The sequence below is a fragment of the Pongo pygmaeus genome, chromosome 17 (genome assembly GCF_028885625.2).
Source record: "Pongo pygmaeus isolate AG05252 chromosome 17, NHGRI_mPonPyg2-v2.0_pri, whole genome shotgun sequence".
Classification (NCBI taxonomy): Eukaryota; Metazoa; Chordata; class Mammalia; order Primates; family Hominidae; genus Pongo; species Pongo pygmaeus.
In genome coordinates, this window is record NC_072390.2 from 46278064 (window position 1) to 46296917 (window position 18854).

Genomic DNA, 18854 nt, shown 5'->3' on the forward strand with positions numbered 1-18854 from the left:
TCCCAAAATCTTTTCCATGTTAAATGCCACTTCACCATACAAAGCATGGGGAAGTGAGGGATTTGAAGGAAAAAGAGAAAATTCCTATTCTGAAGATACTAGAGAAAAATGGAGAAGATAAGAGTCTCCCACCTTCCATCTCAAGGTTGGCATTGGGGGAAAGAGATGAAGGGAGTAGAGGGAAGAACAGTTCCCTGTCCCAGCCCCATTGTCCAGTTCTCTCTTGCCTCTTTTCCCCATCTGTTCTCTTTGACCACCCTCATTGCCTTTACTCAATTTCCCTTTGCAGTATTCTCCCCCTTCAGAGAGCTGCAGTGGTCTAAGCTAAGCAATTCTTTAAATCTCTCTTCCTCCATAAATACATAATCACTGAGAGCCTAACACAATAAGATGAACTAATAGCTGCTTATCACTATCAACATCACCACCACCACCAACAAAGCACCTCTGCTCTGTATGGCCGGTGGACGAAGCCCAGCCGGTGAAGTTCCACTGCTGTAAGAATGCAATGCCTGGTATTGCTGTCAGTGTGTTTTGACTCTCTTCTCCTCTATGTCACTGCACTTCTTTTCTCCTCCTTTATTTCTGGATGTCCCCTAGATGTCCTTTTTTAGCCTTCGCTCCACAATCTCCCCCTCACCTCTACCTTCCTTTTTCTGAGAACATTCATGCTCCCTGCTTCTGCTCCTTGGTCGGGGTGCAGACTTACCTCAGGTGAGGCCAGTGTGGCCCATTCCTGGGATCTGAGATCTTGGTACCAAGAAAGAATCATATACAGAATCTAGAGGTTCTAGAATCAACATGATGGTATAATCAGATAGGTACAGAGAATCATATAGAATGTGTATAGATATATAGAATATAGATATGTAGACTCACATAGAAACTATAAAATGTAAGGGGTTTGGAGCTGTTGATAGCCATGTTTCCAATTACTCCTGATTAGAACTGTTTTGGTTTTCTCACTCGCAACAAAAAGAATACAAATAAATACTTCCCTCATGCCAGCCCCTAAACACAGCTTCAATAAATACCAGCCAGATCATGTTTCATTTCAAGGCTCCATTAGCCAGTAAATATAAAGCTGACTACAACTTCTCACTTCCTGAAACATGGCCATTCTCATTTTAACATTCTCATTCAAACATACTGCCAACTAGTATGTTTGGTCAGTTAACACGTTACCCACAAACAGAATCTTCTACATTGAGGTAATAGGTGTTTCACTCTCTAGTCTTTTTGCAGGAAAGAAAACATCACCTACAAGTGAAGATAATCTTTTTATCTTTCAAAGGAATCCCACTGAGTTGGTAACTATATTATATTCAATATTTTTAAAAACAACCTTGTTAATTTTGTTAACCCCCATGTCTAAATTTCCCATGAGCATGCATTATAGGTCATATTTCTATAGAGTATACAGCAGAGCTTGCTCTGAACTTAAACGTTATAGACATTCAGGCTACCAGACAGAAGCCGCAACAAATGAGTTGAGTTCCAGACAATATGGCTCATTTATCAAAATGTCAGAAGCACAATTAAAGTAAACTTTCATGCACCATGAGCCAAGTCTGAAATTCAACTCCTGTGATGGGCTTTACTCTGCTTCTAATGTACCACCTATTTCCAACATGGTGCTGGCCCTCAGAGGGCCTGCCAGTTACCCTCTCTTCTTGGGATAGCAGCAAAACAAGGTTCCCTTGTTCTTTGGGTAGTTGACGCTACAATCTAAACATAACCAATTAGACCAGAAATGCGTGCCTGACACAAATATAGCCATCTAATGCAGTATTTCAGAAACATCTAGAGCATTTCTTATAAACCAGTCATGTAGGAACAAGCCCAGAGCTACAGGATCAAATTTCCCAAGAAAAGGTTATGAATTCTATATTATAAAATACCACCACGTGATTCTGATGATTAACCAAGTTTGGAAACCCACAATCAGAACACAAAGGGACATACGAAGTGGCCTGAGACTTCTTCACAACAGGGCTGTGAGGAAGACACCTGTCAGGCCTCTGAGCCCAAGCTAAGCCATCATATCTCCTGTGACCTGCATGTACACACCCAGATGGCCAGTTCCTGCCTTAACTGATGATGTTCCACCACAAAAGAAGTGAAAATGGCCTGTTCCTGCCTTAACTGATGACACTGTCTTGTGAAATTCCTTCTCCTGGCTCATCCTGGCTCAAAAGCTCCCCCACTGAGCACCTTGTGACCCCCACTCCTGCCCGCCAGAGAACAACCCCCCTTTTTCCTTTACCAACAGCCCCACCCCTATCTCCCTTCGCTGACTCTCTTTTCGGACTCAGCCCACCTGCACCCAGGTGAAATAAACAGCCATGTTGCTCACACAAAGCCTGTTTGGTGGTCTCTTCACACGGACGCGCATGAAATTTGGTGCCGTGACTCGGATCAGGGGACCTCCCTTGGGAGATCAATCCCCTGTCCTCCTGTTCTTTGCTCCGTGAGAAAGATCCACCTACGACCTCAGGTCCTCAGACCGACCAGCCCAAGGAACATCTCCCCAATTTTAAATCGGGTAAGCAGCCTCTTCTTACTCTCTTCTCCAACCTCTCTCACTGTCCCTCAACCACTTTCTCCTTTCCACTCTTCAATCTCTCCCTTCTCTTAATTTCAATTCCTTTCATATTCTGGTAGAGACAAAGGAGACACGTTTTATCCATGGACCCAAAACTCCGGCGCCAGTCACAGACTGGGAAGGCAGCCTTCCCTTGGTGTTTAATAATTGCAGGGACAACTCTCTGATTATTCACCCATGTTTCAGAGGTGTCAGACGACGCAAGGACGCCTGCCTTGGTCCTTCACCCTTAGCAGCAAGTCCTGCTTTTCTAAGGGAGGGGCAAATACCTCAACCCCTTCTCTCCGTGTCTCTACCCCTTCTCCGCCTTTCTGGGGGGCAAGAAACCCCCAAGCCCTTCTCCTTCACTCTTAGCGACAAGTCCTGCTTTTCTGGGGGAAGGGCAAGTACCCCAACCTTGTATCTCTGTGACCCAATCCCTTATTTCTGTGCTCCGACCTCTTATATCTCTGCGCCCCGATCCCTTATTTCTGCACCCCGACCTCTTATATCTCTGTGCCATGATCCCTTATTTCCATGACCTGACCTCATATCTCTGCGCCCCGACCCCTTTCCCACTTTTCTGGAGGGTGAGAACCTCCAAACCGCTTCCCTCTGTGTCTCTACTCTCCCTTTTCTTTAAACTTGCCTCCTTCACTATGGGCAACCTTCCACCCTCCATTCCTCCTTCTTCTCCCTTAGCCTGTGTTCATAAGAACATAAAACCTCTTCAACTCTCACCTGACCTAAAACCTAAATGCCTTATTTTCTTCCGCAATGCTGCTTGACCCCAATACAAACTCGACAGTGGTTCTAAATGGCCAGAAAATGTCACTTTCGATTTCTCTGTCCTACAAGACCTAAATAATTTTTGTCGAAAAATAGGCAAATGGTCTGAGGTGCCTGACGTCCAGGCATTCTTTTACACATCGGTCCCTCCCTAGTCTCTGTGCCCAGTGCAACTCGTCCCAAATCTTCCTTCTTTCCCTCCCGCCTGTCCCCTCAGTCCCAACCCCAAGCGTTGCTGAGTCTTTCTAATCTTCCTTTTCTACAGACCCATCTGACCTCTCCCTTCCTCCCCAGGCTGCTCCTCGCCAGGCCGAGCTAGGCCCCAATTCTTCCTCAGCCTCCGCTCCTCCACCCTATAATCTTTTTATCACCTCCCCTCCTTACATCCGGTCCGGCTTACAGTTTCATTCCGCGACTAGCTCTTCCCCACCTGCCCAACAATTTCCTCTTAAAAAGGTGGCTGAAGCTAAAGGCATAGTCAAGGTTAATGCTCCTTTTTCTTTATCCAACCTTTCCCAAATCAGTTAGTGTTCAGGCTCTTTCATCAAATATGAAAAACCCAGCCAAGTTCATGGCTCGTTCGGCAGCAACCCTGAGACGCTTTACAGCCCTAGACCCTAAAAGGTCAAAAGGCCAGCTTATTCTCAATATACATTTTATTACCCAATCCGCTCCTGACATTAAATAAAACTCCAAAAATCAAATTCCAGCCCTCAAACCCCACAACACGACTTAATTAACCTCACCTTCAAGGTGTACAATAACAGAGTAGAGGCAGTCAAGTAGCAACGTATTTCTGAGTTGCAATTCCTCGCCTCCACTGTGAGACAAACCCCAGCCACATCTCCAGCACACAAGAACTCCAAATGCCTGAACCGCAGCTGCCAGGGGTTCCTCCAGAACCTCCTCCCCCAGGAGCTTGCTATAAGTGCCAGAAATCTGGCCACTGGGCCAAGGAATGCCCACAACCCAGGATTCCTCCTAAGCCACGTGCCATCTGTGCGGGACCCCACTGAAAATCAGACTGTTCAACTCACCTGGCAGCCACTCCCAGAGCCCCTGGAACTCTGGCCCAAGGCTCTCTGACTGACTGCTTCCCAGATCTCGGCTTAGCAGGTGAAGACTGATACTGCCTGATCGCCTCGGAAGCCTACAGGACCATCACAGACACTCTGGGTAACTATCACAGTGGAGGGTAAGTCCATCCCCTTCTTAATCAATATGGAGGCTACCCACTCCACATTACCTTCTTTTCAAGGGCCTGTTTCCTTTGCCTCCATAACTGTTGTGGGTATTGACGGCCAAGCTTTTAAACCTCTTAAAACTCCCCAACTCTAGTGCAAACTTAGACAATACTCTTTTAAGCACTCCTTTTTAGTTATCCCCACCTGCCCAGTTCCCTTATTAGGCCGAGACACTTTAACTAAATTATCTACTTCCCTGACTATTCCTAGGCTACAGCCACACCTCATTGCTGCCTTTTCCCCCAGTTCAAAGCCTCCTTCACATCCTCCCCTTGTATCTCCCCACCTTAACCCACAAGTATAAGACACCTCTACTCCCTCCTTTGCGACCGATCATGCACCCCTTACCATCCCATTAAAACCTAATCACCCTTACCCTGCTCAATGCCAATATCCCATCCCACAGCACACTTTAAAAGGATTAAAGCCTGTATCACTGGCCTGCTACAGCATGGGCTTCTAAAACCTATAAACTCTCCTTACAATTCCCCCAATTTTACCTGTCCAAAAACCGGACAAGTCTTACAGATTAGTTCAGGATCTGCGCCTTATCAACCAAATTGTTTTGCCTATCCACCCCATGGTGCCAAACTCATATACTCTCCTATCCTCAGTACCTCCTTCTACAACCCATTATTCTGTTCTGGATCTCAAACGTGCTTTCTTTACTATTCCTTTGCACTCTTCATCCCAGCCTCTCTTCGCTTTCACTTAGACTGACCCTGACACCCATTAGGCTCAGCAAATTACCTGGGCTGTACTGCCGCAAGTCTTCACAGACAGCCCCCATTACTTCAGTCAAGCCCAAATTTCTTCCTCATCTGTTACCTATCTCAGCATAATTCTCATAAAAACACACGTGCTCTCCCTGCTGATCATGTCCAATTAATCTCCCAAACCTCAATCCCTTACAAAACAACAACTCCTTTGCTTCCTAGGCATGGTTAGTGCGGTCAGAATTCTTACACAAGAGCCAGGACCGCACCCCGTAGCCTTTCTGTCCAAATAACTTAACCTTACTGTTTTAGCCTAGCGCTCATGTCTGCGTTCAGCGGCTGCCACTGCTTTAATACTTTTAGAGGCCCTAAAAATCACGAACTATGCTCAACTCACTCTCTACATTTCTCATAACTTCCAAAATCTATTTTCTTCCTCACACCTGACACATATACTTTCTGCTCCCCAGCTCCTTCAGCTATACTCAGTCTTTGTTGAGTCTCCCACAATTACCATTGTTCCTGGCCCGGACTTCAATCTGGCCTCCCACATTATTCCAGATACCACACCTGACCCTCATGACTGCATCTCTCTGATCCACCTGACATTCACCCCATTTCCCCACATTTCCTTCTTCCCTGTTTCTCACCCTGATCACACTTGGTTTATTGATGGCAGTTCCACCAGGCGTAATCGCCACTCACCAGCAAAGGCAGGCTATGCTATAGTATCTTCCACATCTATCATTGAGGCTACTGCTCTGCCCCCCTCCACTACCTCTCAGCAAGCTGAACTAGTTGCCTTAACTCAAGCCCTCACTCTTGCAAAAGGACTACGCGTCAATATCTATACTGATTCTAAATATGCCTTTCATATTCTGCACCACCATGCGGTCATATGGGCTGAAAGAGGTTTCCTTACTACACAAGGGTCCTCCATCATTAATGCTTCTTTAATAAAAACTCTTCTCAAGGCTGCTTTACTTCCAAAGGAAGCTGGGGTCATTCACTGCAAGGGGCATCAAAAGGTGTCAGATCCCATTGCTCTAGGCAATGCTTATGCTGATAAGGTGGCTAGACAAGCAGCTAGCTTTCCAACTTCTGTCTCTCACAGCAATGCTTATGCTGATAAGGTGGCTAGACAAGCAGCTAGCTCTCCAACTTCTGTCCCTCACGGCCAGTTTTTCTCCTTCACATCGGTCACTCCCACCTACTCCCCTGCTGAAATTTCCACCTATCAGTCTCTTCCCACACAAGGCAAATGGTTCTTAGACCAAGGAAAATATCTCCTTCCAGCCTCACAGGCCCATTCTATTCTGTCATCATTTCATAACCTCTTCCATGTAGGTTACAAGCTGTTAGCCCGTCTCTTAGAACCTCTCATTTCCTTTCCATCATGGAAACCTATCCTCAAGGAAATCACTTCTCAGTGTTCCATCTGCTATTCTACTATCCCTCAGGGATTGTTCAGGCCCCCTCCCTTTCCTACACATCAAGCTCGGGGATTTGCCCCCACCCAGGACTGGCAAATTGAATTTACTCACATGCCTCGAGTCAGGAAACTAAAATATCTCTTAGTCTGGGTAGACACTTTCACTGGATGGGTAGACGCCTTTCCCACAGGGTCTGAGAAGGCCACCGAGGTCATTTCTTCCCTTCTGTCAGATATAATTCCTGGGTTTGGCCTTCCCACCTCTATACAGTCTGATAACGGACCAGCCTTTACTACTCAAATCACCCAAGCAGTTTCTCAGGCTCTTGGTATTCAGTGGAACCTTCATATCCCTTACCATCCTCAATCTTCAGGAAAAGTAGAACAGACCAATGGTCTTTTAAAGACACACCTCACCAAGCTCAGCCTCCAACTTAAAAAGGACTGCACAATACTTTTACCACTTTCCCTTCTCAGAAGTCAGACCTGTCCTTGGAATGCTACAGGGTACAGCCCATTTAAGCTCCTGTATAGACGCTCCTTTTTATTAGGCCCCAGTCTCATTCCAGACACCAGACCAACTTAGACTGTGCCCGCAAAAAACTTGTCATCCCTACTATCTTCTGTCTAGTCATACTCCTATTCACTGTTCTCAACTACTCACACATGCCCTGCTCTTGTTTACACTGCCAGTTTACATTGTTTCTCCAAGCCATCACAGCTGATATCTCCTCGTGCTATCCCCAAACTGCCACTCTTAACTCTTGAAGTAAATTAATCTTTGCTGGCAGGACTATGCTGAATCTCCTTAGGCACTCTCTAATCAGATGTCCTGAGTCGTCCCAATTCTTAGACCTTTTATACCTGTTTTTCCCCTTCTCTTATTCCATTTAGTTTTTCAATTCATACAAAACTGTATCCAGGCCATCACCAATAATTCTAAATGACAAATGTTCCTTCTAACAACCCCACAATATCACCCCTTACCACAAAATCTTCCTTCAGCTTAATCTCTCCCACTCTAGGTTCCCACGCCGCCCCTAATCCCACTCAAAGCAGCCCTGAGAAACATCACCCATTATCTCTCCATACCACCCCCCAAAATTTTCACCAGCCCAACACTTTACCACTATTTCATTTTATATTTCTTATTAATATAAGAAGACAGCAATGTTAGGCCTCTGAGCCCAAGCTAAGCCATCATATCCCCTGTGACCTGCACATACACATCCAGATGGCCGGTTCCTGCCTTAACTGATGACATTCCACCACAAAAGAAGTGAAAATGGCCTGTTCCTGCCTTAACTGATGACATTGTCTTGTGAAATTCCTTCTCCTGGCTCATCCTGGCTCAAAAGCTCCCCCACTGAGTACCTTATGACCCCCACTCCTGCCTGCCAGAGAACAACCCCCCTTTTTCCTTTACCTACCCAAATCCTATAAAACAGCCCCATCCTTATTCCCTTCGCTGACTCTCTTTTCGGACTCAGCCCACCTGCACCCAGGTGAAATAAACAGCCATGTTGCTCACACAAAGCCTGTTTGTTGTTCTCTTCACACGGACGCGCATGAAAACACCCAATCAGATTTTCCCCTTGGGGTGTTCGAAGGTGACATACATGGATAGAAAACAGAGTCCTGGCCCAGCACGGTGGCTCATGCCTGTAATCCCAGTACTTTGGGAGGCCAAGGCGGGTGGATCACCTGAGGTCAAGAGTTCGAGACCAGCCTGGCCAATATGGTGAAACCCCATCTCTACTAAAAATACAAAAATCAGCCAAGTGTGGTGGCAGGTGCCTGTAATCCCAACTACTCAAGAGACTGAGGCAGAAGAATCGCTTGAACCCAGGAGGCAGAGGTTGCAGTGAGACAAGATTGTGCCACTGCACTCCAGCCTGGCAACAGAGCAAGATTCCGTCTCAAAAACAAAACAAAACAAAAGAAAAAAAAGAAAAGGAAACAGTCCTGAGCAGCAAAACCTGAGAGACTCTCAGAGAGACAACCGTGTGGGGAAAAGAAAGAGAGGTCAGACTGTTACTGTGTCCGTGTAGAAAGAAGTAGACATAAGAGACTCCATTTTGTTCTGTACTAAGAAAAATTCTTCTGCCTTGAGATGCTGTTAACCTGTAAACCTACCCCCAACCCTGTGCTCACAGAAACATGTGCTGTGTGGACTCAAGGTTTAATGGATTTAGGGCTATGCAGGATGTGCTTTGTTAAACAAATGCTTGAAGGCAGCATGCTTGTTAAAAGTCATTACCACTCCCTAATCAAGTACCCAGGGACACAAAACACTGCTGAAGGCCGCAGGGACCTCTGCCTAGGAAAGTCAGGTATTGTCCAAGGTTTCTCCCCATGGGATAGTCTGGAATATGGCCTCGTGGGAAGGGAAAGACCTGACTGTCCCCCAGGCCGACACCGACACTGGTAAAGGGTCTGTGCTGAGGAGGATTATTAAAAGAGGAAGGCCTCTTTGCAGTTGAGATAAGAGGAAGGCATCTGTCTCCTGCTTGTCCCTGGGCAAGGGAATGTCTCGGTGTAAAACTCGATTGTATGTTCCATCTACTGAGATAGGAGAAAACCGCCTTAAGGATGGAGGTGAGACATGCTGGCCGCAATACTGCTTTTTAGTGCACCAGATATGTTTATGTATGTGCACATCAAAGCACAGCACATTTTCTAATCTTGTTTATGACACAGAGACATTTGTTCACATGTGTTCCTGCTGACCCTCTCCCCACTATTACCCTATTGTCCTGCCACATCCCCCTCTCCGAGATGGTAGAGTTCATGATCAATAAATACTGAGGGAACTCAGAGACTGGTGCCGGTGCGGGCCCTCCGTATGCTGAGCGCCAGTCCCCTGGGCCCACTTTTCTTCCTCTGTACTTTGTCTCTGTGTCTGTTTCTTTTATCAGTCTCTCGTCCCACCCAATGAGAAACACCCACAGGTGTGGAGGGGCGGGCCACCCCCTCACAACTGTAAACTCATAGGTAGAGACCATGGCAAACACAGAAATTTAAGCAAAGGTAGTATTACCTAGATTCATTAGAGGGATTGGCAGCAGAAACAGCACTAAAATGGAAGTACCATTAGAAACCTAAGCGATGGTGGAGCAGTAGACAGACGAGCTGCCGATGTGATACCCGGCTGCAAAATGGCGTGCTAGGTCCACAGTATTGAAACCTCAGTAACTGGGATGGTTTTTTCTGCTTCTTGACTTTCCTTTGGTTTCCTACGATAAACCCCCGTCACCTGAGATACCCTAAAAGACCTAATTCACTCACTAGTTTTACTTCTTGAAAGAGAAAAAAGGATTTTTAGAGGAGCATGCCCTTTCAAGGGCCATAGCAAAGGCTTCTGAAGCACGATTTCAGTCATTACACTAACTGAGGTGAACAGATAATGTATCACATCTATTAACTTACAAAAGCAACACTGTGCTGGTGCGTGTGTGTGTGTGTATGTGTGCATGTGTGTGCTCACCTTACTCTATACAAGTAATAAATCTCTGGCTTTGACAGAAAACTAGGAAAAGATTTGTTTCTGAGAATTAAACGCTTTAGAACAGTTCCTTGAAAGCAACGAACTAGCCGAGGTAAATACCATTTATGAAGACTCCTGGGAGTGACAGCCAGGCCTAGTCTTGCAACACCTGGGCTTCTCTCTCTTTTGAAAAATTTAACATTAAATTTACATAAGCAGGCTCACCTCTTAACATTCAAAATGGCAACAGTATAAAAGCTACTATAAGAAAATTTAACAGGTGACAGAACAGAGCCCTCAGAAATAATACCACACATCTACAACCATCTAATCTTTGACAAACCTGACAAAAACAAGAAATGGGGAAAGGATGCCCTATTTAATAAATGGTGCTGGGAAAACTGGCTAGACATATGTAGAAAGCTGAAACTGGATCCCTTCCTTACACCTTATACAAAAATTAACTCAAGATGGATTAAAGACTTACATGTTAGACCTAAAACCATAAAAACCCTAGAAGAAAACCTAGGCAGTACCATTCAGGACATAGGCATGGGCAAGGACTTCATGTCTAAAACACCAAAAGCAATGGCAACAAAAGCCAAAATAGACAAATGAGGATCTAATTAAACTAAAGAGCTTCTGCACAGCAAAAGAAACTACCATCAGAGTGAACAGGCAACCTACAGAATGGGAGAAAATTTTTGCAATCTACTCATCTGACAAAGGGCTAATATCCAGAATTTACAAAGAACTTAAACAAATTTGCAAGAAGAAATCAAACAACCCCATCAAAAAGTGGGTGAAGGATATGAACAGACACTTCTCAAAAGAAGACATTTATGCAGACAAAAGACACATGAAAAAATGCTCATCATCACTGGCCATCAGAGAAATGCAAATCAAAACCACAGTGCATACCATCTCACACCAGTTAGAATGGCGATCATTAAAAAGTCAGGAAACAACAGGTGCTGGAGAGGATGTGGAGAAATAGAAACACTTTTACACTGTTGGTGGGACTGTGAACTAGTTCAACCATTGTGGAAGACAGTGTGGCGATTCCTCAGGGATCTGGAACTAGAAATACCATTTGACCCAGCCATCCCATTACTGGGTATATACCCAAAGGATTGTAAATCATGCTGCTATAAAGACACATGCACACGTATGTTTATTGCGGCACTATTCACAATAGCAAAGACTAGGAACCAACCCAAATGTCCATCAATGATAGACTGGATTAAGAAAATGTGGCACATATACACCATGGAATACTATGCAGCCATTAAAAAAGGATGAGCTCATGTCCTTTGCAAGGATATGGATGAAGCTGGAAACCATCATTCTGAGCAAATTATTGCAAGGACAGAAAACCAAACACCACGTTCTCACTTAGGTGGGAATTGAACAATGAGAACACTTGGACACAGGGTGGGGAACAGCACACACTGGGGCCTGTCGTGGGGTGGGGAGAGGGGGGAGGGATAGCATTAGGAGATATACCTAATGTAAATGACGAGTTAATGGGTGCAGCACACCAACATGGCACATGTATACATATGTAACAAACCTGCACATTGTGCACATGTACCCTAGAACTTAAAGTATAATAAAAATAAATAAATAAACAAAAAATTAAAATTAAAAAAAGAAAATTTAACAGGTGAAAATGTGAACTTAATTTAAATTAACAAATTGAAGAACTTCCTTTGTATAAAACTTTATTAGTGGGACATTGTTTTGATCATTACAAATAATTTCAATTTTCAAAGTAGCTCTTTTTGTGGATCACTAACTAAATATACACATATGTGTATTTTAATGTTATAAACTAGGAAGTACCACACACACATGACATTTTCTAATGCACAAATGGAGAACATGTAATTTTAAATCCCACCCCTACAATCACTTAAAAGTCAATATAAATCAGAGTTTAATTTTTTCAATTAAGATCAGCTTTTCTTTCTTTTTAAAAATGGTATGTTTCCTATCATACCATTCCATCCCAGAAAAAGATAAAAGAAATAATTAAAAATACTAAAAAATAAGAGAGTTGTGATATCCCTGTCATAAATAAGGGACTAAAGGTAAAACTGATTTTCCTGCAAAGAGTTAAAAATCCTTTATAATATCACACCATCTCATAAGGGGGAAGGGTTACACTAAATATAGAACATCTTGAATGCTTGCAAAGCCAAAATGGCGAATAATAAAAAGGAAATAAGCTGTGAATCAGGTGTCAGCCTCCTCAAAGAGAAAAGTTTGTGTGAATATTGGGAACCCTAGAATTGCTTTATCAGTCATCTGAGGACATCCAGACTTCAGAACAATTGTCTTGATCTGCAAAGAATTTCTGCTTATCATCAGACAGTTGTGGTGTAACACCAAGAAATAAATGTCTAGCACAGACTTTCTGTTTATGATGTTACAGTAGAGGATGTATATAAAAATGGTTTCTAAGGCTATCCTTACTCCTTGGTCGTTGGCTAGCAATCTTAACAATTTCTTGATATGCACTTTTTTTCCTTTAAGATTTTACTATAAGGATAATTTTCCAAGTGGGTTGCATTTTGAAATTGTTTTGCTACTCTTAACATTACTCAAAAAAAAGCTTCTCAGATGTGCAAAGGTATTTTCAAGGGATATAATGGCTGCTTTCTGTTGGGAGATAATTCTCCATGAATCTCTTGCATTTCTGCATCTCTTGTGAGCCAAAGCATTAACTTCCATTTTGTTTCAGACTACCTTTTCCTGGATGTTTGTGTCAGCCTTGGAGGATTGAGATCTGTCTCTCTCTAAAACTGAGAGTTGGTTGCTTCCTGTCCAGTATAACAAAGCTAATATATCCCCCTACAGTGAAGGTCAGGCAGGTTTGCTTGCAGCTGTCTATAATAGATATTTTATAAATATTTTAGAAACCAAAGTTTGAATCTATGTTGCCCCACAATCAACCAGTGGAAGCCCATTGAGACAAATGGAACAATGAAGACTGAAATTTAAACTTTTGTTTCAATGTGGAAATTTTGCTATTTGGGCAATTTCATTCGTTTAGAAAACAGACTGTAGTTGGTGTCCTTGTTAACCCTAAGTCTTCACTTAATTCTTATTCAGTGCTGCAGCTTATAGTATTAGCTGTGCTTTGGGGCCTTAAGGAATTGGCCACAGTCAGGACAAAGCAGCATGAAAAAAGCTGTGGCCAAAGAGAAGCCTGTTACCTGCCAATGGCCAGGGGTGACCCTAGAAGCCAGCACAGCCACTGCCCAGACAAGAACAACCAGGACGGCTGTGAGTATCCTGGTGGATGATGAGGGGAACCTGGTCAAAGACTAGACTTCTTTTTTTTTTTTTTTGAGACGAAGTCTCACTCTCTTGCCCAGGCTGGAGTGCAGTGGCACGATCTCGGCTCACTGCAATCTCTGCCTCCCGCGTTCAAGCGATTCTTCCGCCTCAGCATCCTGAGTACCTAGGACTACAGGCACGCACCACCACGCCTGGCTAATTTTTTGTATTTTTAGTAGAGATGGGGTGTCACTGTGTTAGCCAGGATGGTCTCAATCTCCTGACCTTGTGATCCACCCACCTCGGCCTCTCAAAGTGCTAGGATTACAGGGGTGAGCCACTGTGCCCGGCCCAAAGACTAGACATCTAAAAAATCCTCTGGACCGGGTGTGGTGGCTCACTCTTGTAATCCCAGCACTTTGGGAGGCCAAGGTGGGCAGATCACTAGGTCAGGAGTTCGAGACCAGCCTGAACAACATGGTGAAACCCCATCTCTACTAAAAATACAAAAATTAGCCAGGTGTGGTGACGCACACCTCTAGTTCCAGATACTCGGGAGGCTGAGGCAGGAGAATCGCTTGAACCCAGGAAGGGGAGGTTGCAGTGAGCTGAGATCACACCACTGCACTCCAGCCAGGGTGACAGAGTGAGACTCTGTCTCAAAAAAAAAAAAAAAAAAAAAAACCACTCTGGGACAAATGCCCATCAACGATAGACTGGATAAAGAAAATGTGGCATATATACACCATGGAATACTATACAGCCATAAAAACGAATGAGTTCGTGTCCTTTGCAGGGATATAGATGAAGCTGAAAACCATCATTCTCAGCAAACTAACACAGGAACAGAAAACCAAACACTGCATGTTCTCACTCATAAGTGGGAGTTGAACAATGAGAACACATGGACACAGGGAGGGGAACAAATCCCTGTGTAGACTCCACAATCATCGGGACCATGGGCTTCTACTAAATTGTTGCTCTGTCATCAACACATGGCTTCCACCTTGTGGAAGATTCCCAGTAATGGGAGGTCTCTCAAGAACTCACAAAACATTCCCTGGTGCCCAGAGACCATCAATGCCAGGTTATCACAGTACCGGTGAGGTAAGGTATTCCTACACCCTTGCTACTCCTACTTAGGTACTTTTACCAAATTCTGGAAGATTCAGAGTCAGCCAAGTATATTGAGACAGGAAGGAGAAGCACACAGTAGAAAAATGGAGAAGTTGGCCATCTTCCTCCCAAACTGAAAGCTTCCCAGGAGAGAAGCCAATGTTAGCTTTATGAAATTGAGAATGCTGGTTATTAAACCTTCTTGGAAAATTTAATTACTGAAATTGAGGCTGTTCTTGAGATTTAAAGTGACCAGAGGGCATTGGTCAAAAGAGTTATGGTACCCGATATTTCGTTCATCAGTTCATTTCTTCTATTCAATTCAACAAGAATTTCTAGTATGTGTCCTGCATTGTTCTAAGTATTAAGGAATGATATGAAAGAAACAAATCTCACAGTTGATGTGCACAAGCCCCAAGTTTACAATCAAAATAAAGCCTAGAATCTTGAACAGAATTGGTAACTTAAAATAGTGCAGTGGTTGCTGTAGAGTGTTGACCTTAAACAAAGAGATTCAAGAAATATGGTTAAATGTAGCGTTTAGTCAAGCACAAATTTTAAGGATAGCCATCCAGGAACACAGATTCCAAAGAATGGAAGCCAGTGCTCCAAAGTGGAAAAGTTTTGGGGGTCATTTATATAAATAAGGTCTGGGAAGCTTAACAATGTTTCGACATTTTCCACACAAGGCTGGCACACAGTTACAGTCATCTGATTAATTGAGGTGGTGTTCTTTTTGGGAAAGGTATATTTAACATTCCACATTGAGGATATAACAGTCATGGAGTCTTCTGCACCATCTGATCTGAGTTAGATGCAAAATAATAAAGCAGGAAAGGCTAGCCATCATCAGGAGGGGAAGGTCTTATGTCTGTCGCCATTTAGTCTTTCCTAATTTATTTGCAGAACAAGAACAACGAGAAAGAATGAATCTCTAATCTGAGAAGCAGAAATTGCAGCCAATGCATGTGCTCAGACCACACAGTCACATTTCCTTTAAGGCTCAACATAATTTTTAGGCTTCTAAAAATTATACTTAAGTTTGAATTATTCAGGTTTCATACAGCCATTTGAAACCACATCTATTAGAGGGACTTACAGAGGGACTTACAGAGTGCAAATGGAATTTAAGTAAATCATGTTTTAAAATGATACATTTTTTGAGAACTTATTACTGTCAGTCACTGAGCTAAGAAATTTATGGAATTAGGTCAGCCGATCGTCAAAATGACCCATTGAAATAGGAATTATTGTTGCTACACTATACAGATGAAAAAACTCAGATGGCTGGTTAAGTTACTGTCCCAAAGTCTTATATTTGGTAAGGAGTAAAACCATGGATTGAAAGCCGGGTAGTGTGATTTAGGAACCTTTCAATACTAGCTCTTCCAAGGCAGTCTTGTTTGCAGCGATGACAGCCCGTATTAGTCTGTTTTCACACTGCTGTAAAGAAATACCCAAGACTGGGTAAATTATAAAGGAAAGAGGTTTAATTGACTCACAGTTCTTCATGGCTGGGGAGGCCTCAGGAAACTTACAGTCATGGTGGAAGGTGAAGGGGAAGCAAGGCAACTTCTTCACAAGGCAACAGGAGGGAGAATGAACACAGGAGGAACTACCGAACACTTATAAAACCATCAGATCTTATGGGAACTCACTCACTATCACAAGAACAGCATGGGGGAAACTGCCCCTGTGATTCAATCACCTCCACCTGCTCTCTCCCTTGACACATGGGGATTATGGGGGTTACAATTCAAGATGAGATTTTAGGTGGGGACACAGCCAAACTATATTACAGCCTGTTATACGCAAGTAAACTCATACATCCAAAAACGTATCATTGTTTAGAAAAATTACAACCTACCTTTAAATACTTAAAATATTCAAATACTTTCTATAAACTTGATACATCAATCTTGATATCGATTTTGAAATTTAAAGGTACCAGAATATGCCCCACAAAAAATATACCACTTTGACAAGAATTATTTTGAGTTACAGGCAACTGAGAACCAGTAGATGCAGGAAAGGCTTTTTACTTCCCCCTATCTAAAAGGAAAGTATAAAATTTTCCTTTTTATAAAGGATATTTATATTTATAAAGGAAATTTCCATTGTAAAGATGTCTCCATACCAAGAAGAGAGGCTCCTGGAGACAACTCTTACCACCTGATATGGTTTGGCTGTGTCCCCACACAAATCTCATCTTGAATTGTAGTTCCCACAATCCCTGTGTGTCATGGGAGGGACGAGGTGGGAGGCAGTCTAATCATGGGGGTGGTTCCTCTCATGCTCTTCTCCTGATAGTGAGTGAGTTCACGGGAGACCTGATGGTTGTATAAGGGGCTTTCCCCCCTTTTGCTCAGCACTTCTCCTGCTGCCGCCATGTGAAGAACGACGTGTTTGCTTCCCCTACCACCATGATTGTAAGTTTCCTGAGGCCTCCCCAGCCACGCTGAACTGTGAGTCAATTAGACCTCTTTCCTTTATTAATTACCCAGTCTCAGGTATGTCTTTGTTAGCAGCAGGAGAACGAACTAATACACCACCTGAGAGGCTCTTCTCAGCATGACAAAACAACTTTTAGTTACCATGCATTTCCTTCACTCTCCTTCCCAGAACTTGCACCTAACTCCAGCCCAAATCCCCCTTTCTTTTGTTTAGCCTAAAATGGTATAAAAGTTTCAATCATCTGGCCACCTCCTCAGGCCACATTTTTTCTTTGTGAACTCCTCCAAACTCTGCTATGTGTTACCTCATATAATGCTAATTTCAACATTTTAAAGGCAAAGGGTATGGACAACATTGATGCAAACTTGCACTCCTAGTGCCCTCTAGTGGATATAGTTGGTTTCAGGTATCACTTGCTAGGTTTTAGTAAAACTTTCCATAAAAAGGAAAGCTCTGTCACTATACTCTGTCCTCTCTCCTTTCTCTTCCTCTATTTTTTGGTCTTGTCCATGTTCCCAAGATACACTGACAATGTTACTCAGTGTTAATGCTAATAAAACTCTATTTACAAAACAGGTGTTTACTTAGAAAAATAGCCGTACCCATTTATTTGTGTCTGGTGGTTTTTGTGCTGAAACAAAAGAGCTGAGTAGTTGCAACAAAGACTGTATGACCTGCAAGCCCTAAAATATGTATTATCTGTCATTTTACAAAAAAAGTTCACTAACCTCTAATCGTGGGACATATCACTAGTTCTGAAAGATGCTTTGGCTAGGAAAGGCTATTCCCTAGTTGAATATGTTTGGGAAATCCTCCATTAACATATTAAGCAGTAAAGAAACCTCTTTAATTTTAATTCTATATTTATTTACTTAGTTTACTCTGGGAATTCTTTTTTTCACCTAAGACCTATTAATATCGTATTCAATGAAACATATTTTGGGAAATATTACTTTATAATATTGTGTTTTCTTGGAGTCAACAATTCTGTTTTTCACAATAGAAGAATTGCTTTCTAAAGAATAGCACTACGCTTAGCCTTCATTTATTATATAACAATATTTTAAAAATTCATTTTCAGCCGGGCACGGTGGCTCACACCTGTAATCCCAGCACTTTGGGAGGCTGAGGCAGGCGGATCACCTGAGGCCAGGAGTTTGAGACCAGCCTGGCCAACATGGTGAAACTGTCTGTACTAAAAACACAAAAATTAACCAGGTGTGGTAGCTCACGCTTGTAATCCCAGCTACTTGGGAGGCTGAGGCAAGAGAATAGCTTGAACCCTGGAGGCAGAAGTTGCAGTGAGCCGAGATCACACCACTGCACTCCAGCCTGGGCAACAAGAGTAAAACTCTGCTTGAAAAAAAAAAAAGAAAAAAAAAATTCATTTAATCATGTAACTCTGGAATTTTTTTTTCTATTACACTGCTGTTTCTTTGTTGTCTTCCACTTTTTTTTTTTTTTTTTTTGGAGACAGTCTTGCCCTGTTGCCCAGGCTGGAGTGCAGTGGCATGATCTCAGCTCACTGCAGCCTCTGCCTCCCGAGTTCCAGTGATTCTCCTGCCTCAGCCTCCTGGGCAGCTGGGATTACAGGCGCATGCCACCACGCCCAGCTAATTTTTGTATTTTTAGTAGAGACGGGGTTTCACCATGTTGGCCAGACTGGTCTCAAACTACTGACCTCAGATGATCCACCTGCCTTGGCCTCCCAAAGCACTGGGATTACAGGCATGAGCCACCATGACTG